Source organism: Thamnophis elegans, chromosome 14, assembly GCF_009769535.1.
Source record: "Thamnophis elegans isolate rThaEle1 chromosome 14, rThaEle1.pri, whole genome shotgun sequence".
NCBI lineage: Eukaryota > Metazoa > Chordata > Lepidosauria > Squamata > Colubridae > Thamnophis > Thamnophis elegans.
This window is the reverse complement of record NC_045554.1, coordinates 36,932,880-36,938,914: the sequence shown is the minus strand read 5'-3', so window position 1 is coordinate 36,938,914 and position 6,035 is coordinate 36,932,880.

The following is a 6,035-nucleotide window of genomic DNA, read 5'->3' as shown; positions in this document are numbered from 1 at the left end:
TAGCCATACCCTTACTGGGATTCGAACCTGGGCTGTATTGCATATTAGGCAGATGTATTAACCACTAAGCCACAGGCTGTCCTCTGTTATCAGCTGAGCCAGGGAGAAAGATATATATTTAAAGTCACAACCCCTGGTATGCCCAAATATGGGAGGAAGGTCACTACTTCCATTCTCTGTCCATCGGCTCGTCATAAGAGACCATCCAGACAGAAACCCAATATTTTTCCTGTTGCCTTTGTTACATTTGTGCTGTGTTTGTGCTGATAAATAAAGCATACCAGGGGTTTGGGCTTTAAATATATACCAATATATGCCATTTGGGCATACCAGGGGTTGTGACTTTAAATATATACCTTTCTCCCTGGCTCAGCTGATAACGGAGGACAGCCTGTGGCTTAGTGGTTAATACATCTGCCTAATATGCAATACAGCCCAGGTTCGAATCCCAGTAAGGGTATGGCTAGCTGATGAGAGCTAAATAGCTTGAAATAGATCTATACTAGTCTCCCTTTATTTATTTATCAGCACAAACACAACACAAATGTAACAAAGGCAACAGTAAAAATATTGGGTTTCTGTCTGGATGGTCTCTTATGACGAGCCGATGGACAGAGAATGGAAGTAGTGACCTTCCTCCCATATTTGGGCATACCAGGGGTTGTGACTTTAAATATATATATAGCAAATACCACTCATTCATCACCAAATCTCTAGAATGTAAAGCCTACAAACTTGAAATTTGGCACGTACGTTCTTTTTATGTATACAATAATAACATTGTTTATCAGCACAAATACAACACAATAATAACATTGATTATAGTTATTTTCATCATATGCCTACTAACAATGATCATTTTATTCTTATCTCTATCTTCATACATTTTCTATTCTTTTATTTTATTTCCAATTTCCTTTTTTATTCTCTAACCATTGATAAAACACCTCCCATATCATATCATAGTCAGATTGTTCTTTTTCCTTAATTGCCAATGTTAGTCTATTCATTTCTGCACATTCTAATATTTTCCTAATCCCATTCTCTTCAGTAGGAATCCCTTCACATTTCCAATATTGCGCAAATACAATTCTAACTGCAGCTAATATATGAATAATTAAATATGTATTCTCTTTAGGTTTCAGGTAATATCCCCAACAAAAATATTTCTGGTTTTAACTCAATACGTTGTTTTATCATCCTTTCCAACCATATCTTTATCTTATCCTTTGCACTTAAAACCCGTTTTTGGGTTTGCAAAATAAGAACCTGATTGGGTGGTTTTCAGATTACTGTGCCTGGAATTACAGTGTTTCTGGCTGTTCCAGCGCTGATTTGGGAATTGAACATCTGGAGGAGACATGTACTTGGAGGAAGGTTATTTTAATGCTGATATGATCTAGCCATGATTACAATTAATGTAACCAACATTTAATCGGGCCGGTTTTTGGGGGGTTCACAGAAGACACATTAAAATTATGACCTCATCACACTGGCAGGGCTTTCATTTTGTGTGTGTTTGTTCATCTTACCCCAGACAACCATTATCACATTTTCCCCCCCTTTGGCTTAATATGTATATATTACTAAAACTCTCCTGTCTGTTACCTTTAACTGTGTAAACCGTTGCATTATAAGACAACATTTTTTAAACCAAGGTGCCTTAAGTGGGCTAATTTACAGAATGCATCCAAAATCTGGGAACACTGACTCCTATGGAATTGAAATTTGGCAAATGTTGAAAAAAAAAAAAACATTGATGACATAAAACATATCCCAAAGCATTTTATCAGATAATAAAAATTCTATGGCACAAAGCAATTCCTGATTTTTGTGCTGTCCAATTTAACGTGGGGTAATTTCGAGGCAGGTAGATCTCCCTGGATCTGGTAAGAAAATATGACCCAACAGGCTTGTCTATAGCTGTGTTTAAACCCAGGCATTGTAGAATGTAATATAAACCACAATGGACCATAGTTGGTTTCATCTTATTGAACAATGAAAACACATTGTTTGGAAACTGTGGCTTTTGATTTTACAAAGCTAGACGTTGCAGTTAAATTATGGCTTAACCTAGTAGCTGAAAGTGCATCTGGCGTGTCTTGAAAAATATGCTTTTTATTACGAGCAGTGCACTGTTGTACTGAATTTTATTGAGACACCTTGCTCATTTCAAACTAGCTAGCTTTGGGCACAGGGGAAAAGGAAGGGGAGGGACCCTTTTGGGACAAAGTGGCACCCAACTGTAATCCATCATAATTCAGGGCTCGGCACCATGCTGAGTTACCAAATGGGATGCAAATGCCACCGCTCCCAAAGCATGTATCTGCTGCTAAAAATTATATTAAAAGAGTCTACCCTCGCAGGATGGCCCTGTGAACTGATGTGAATAATTGGAACTGGCAGGATGTATGTTGTGTACAGCAAGGTGCAAATCTATTAACTGAAGAGCTGGAGGCAAGGAGACGCAAAGGTCAAGTTTATGCCTTTCGATGAAATTGGTTACTCAGAAAAGGTGCTATGAAACTCTGCTGGATTTTCATCACCCTGGATTAATACAGTTCACCCCTACAGCCAGATTTATAGAAATATCAGTCACTCTGGGTGAATGGCTGTCCGCATTTGTTTTGTCACCCACAGAGGTTGTAGAATGGAGGAAAGGCAGTATATAGAGGTAGTCCTTGACTTAACAGTTCGTTTAGTGACTGTTGAGACTCACAATGGCACTGAAAAAAGTTCCCCTCGCACATGTGTGCTAGTTGTTCCCAACTCTAGGGGGCAGTGCTCATCTCTGTTTCAAAGCTGAAGAGCCAGCACTGTCTGAAGACGTCTCTGTGGTCCTGTGGCCAGTATGACTAAATGCCGAAAGTGCACGGTACGCTGTTACCTTCCCACCAAAGGTGGTCCCTATTTTTCTACTTGCATTTTTACGTGCTTTCGAACTGCTAGGTTGGCAGAAGCTGGGACAAGTAACAGGAACTCACTCCGTTACACTGTGCTAGGGATTCGAACCTCCGAACTGCCTACCTTTCTGATTGACAAGCACAGCCACTGAGCCACTACGTCCCTTCCTGCATACCAAGATCTAATTTGATCTTCCGATGCACCCGGTACGCACCCAGGGAGAACAACATTAGGGGAAGAACTTTTTAGCTGTTGCAGATATCTGCTAAGTGGCTGATTAAGAGCAGACAGAACATCTGGCAGGGCAGAACATGCAAACATGCTCAGCACCAGCCTGGTGACATAAGATAGCCACCGGGTTTTCTGCAATTCACATTCTCGGCAGAAGCGATAAGACCTTGGACAAGTTGCCAAGGAGGGACTGTCTTCTGTGTTTTACACCCCAGCTCGGTTGTTAAAAATGTATCGAGCAATTTAAAAAAAACATCAGCCTGGTAAGATGATAATGTTACTGGCTAAACATGAAAAAATGGACTGTCTGTCCTGAATTCTGCAGGCATAAACCAAAGGTGGGCAGATCCAGCCACAAAAAATCAGCTGCTTAGAACACAATAATCCTCACTCACCATGAAACCACAAATACGCCAACCTATTTTTTGTGCTCTTCTCCATCACAAATCATGGCATTCAGGAGCCTGGCTGGTTATATACACAGTTGACACTTTCCTTTGGGACCTCAATCTACCTCCAGAATCTAGTTCTGCTTGTAACCGAATCTCAACTCAGCTCAGTTGGCAGATGAGGCTTTTTTGTTATAGAACAGGACTGCGGGAGAGTTTAGGAAGAGCAATTCAAGTTATGAAGCAGATTCAGAAAACCAGGGATCCTCAAGAAAGGGAAATGGCCAGGATCCTTCAGACAAAATGACTAGAATTTCAGTTCAGCTACTAGATGCTGTGGTTTTTAAAGGAAACAAACACACATTGTCTTTCAACCCTCTATTTAATTGATGTACAGAGAAAATAAGGGAGTGATTTGTTTTTCCCCCCAGTGTTCTCCAATGAACCTCTCATTGGCTAGATTGTTTCAGAAGAGCAACTTTCTTCTGTGATAGTGAATAACTTGAATAGTTATTGAAGAAACTCAACAGAGAATGAGTCACTTCATTAGAATTTTCCTGGGGAATTAATGGAACAATGGGAAGCTTGCAAGATCGTAGACAACTGAAGAGAGGATAAACACAACAAGGACAGGATATTCAGACAGAGTCTTTCAGTACTAAATAAATACACCTCAAACATTTTGTATAATTATCTTCGTTCTAAACATTCTAAAGCAAATTCTATTTCTGAAAATTGGGTGAAAATTGCTAGATCGTTTTTCTACCTGTCGTTAGTTATTTCAATTTATTTTTACAGTGGCACTATGTATACAGAAGACCAACAAAGATGATTAGGGATAATTGGGTAGGTTTAGTTTAATGAAAAGAAGGACTAGGAGTGGCATGATAGCAGTCTTCTAATATCTAAGAGGCTGCCACTAAGAAGAGGGGAGTCAATTTATTCTCCAAAGCACTTGAAGACGGGACAAGAAGCAATTGGGTGGAAACTAATCAAGGAAAGAACCAACCTAGAACTAATGAGAAATTTCCTGACAGTGAGAACAATTAATCAGTGAACAGGTTGCCTCCAGAAGTCCTGGGTTCTCCAATGCTGGAAGTTTTAAAGGTGAGATTGAACAATAATTTGGCTGAAATGGTGTAGGGTTTCCTGCCTGAGCCAGGGCTTGGACTAGAAGACCTCCAAGATCCCTTCCGACTCTTCTCTTATTCTGTTACCAGAGGTGTGTCCTTTCTACAGTTGCATTGATATGCCACTGGGGAAGTAGCCTATGTCCTTCTACTCATTCTGCTTTGGCAGAATTGAGCGGACACACTGCTGGGAGCTATGAAAACAATTTGGCCTAAAAATGGATATGGTGCTGGATTACAAACCGGGAGACGGTGAGTTTAGTCTTGCCTTAGGCACAAAACCAGATGGATGATTATGGACTTAGTCATGCCCTGTCAGCCCTAGGTAAAAGATACTGGGAATGTTGCCCACAAAAATTATTACTTTTATTTATTAAATGTACATGCAGGGACCGGTCCCTCGTTGTCACCCGTAATCAGGACTGATTAAAGCATGGATGTCATAAAAGAGGAGTGAAGAACATTGGAAACCCAAATTGCCTTTTCAAAGCACAGATGGAGGGGGGAACCTGCAGCTCACGTTTTGCATCTACTCACTATCAGCTGGACCAGCTGGTGGTAAATCCTGCAGGGAATAGACCAAAACGTTCTCGTTTATGTTGAATCACCAGTGTGCCCCACGCCTTCTGAATAGCACAGAGCCTCTTTCGGAAGGCACTCCTTACAAAAGGAAGGTTAAGCCGGCCAAGGACACCCAAAGAAGCTGCCGCAGAGCAAAATTAGTAAAGGCCTCCCACACATTTAAAAAAAAAAAAAAAACCTCTGGGATTTTTGAATGGGCAAAGTATGCCCATTCAAAGACGACAGCCGTAGTTGCCTTCTTAAAACAGATTACTGGGCATTGTCAGAACTCATTTATAAAGGAAGTAAGGGGTGCAGGGATAGAGTTACATGAATGTATGTGTGATCAAGAATATTGGGCAGACATTTTTCCCCTCTCTCACATTTATTTGTATCTCATCTTTATTATTCTTACAACTTACTCAAGGTAGTAAAGGCTGAGTGCCAAAGAATGGAGGCCTTTGAACTGTGGTGCTGGAGAAGACTCCTGCGAGTCCCTTGGACTGCAAGGCGATCAAAGCAATCAGTCCTTGAGGAGATCAACCCTGACAGCTCTTTAGAAGGCCAGAGCCTGAAGAGGAAACTCAAATCCTTTGGCCACCTAATGAGAAGGAAGGACTCCCTGGAGAAGAGCCTGATGCTGGGAAAGATGGAGGGCAAAAGAAGACGGGGACGAAAGTGAAGGAGGTGATGTATGGAGTCACTGAAGCGACTCCAAATGATGGTAGAGAACAGGAAGGCCTCAAGAAATGTTGCCCATGGGGTCGAGATGGGTCGGACATGACTTAGCAACTAACAATAACAACTCAAGGTTGAGAAC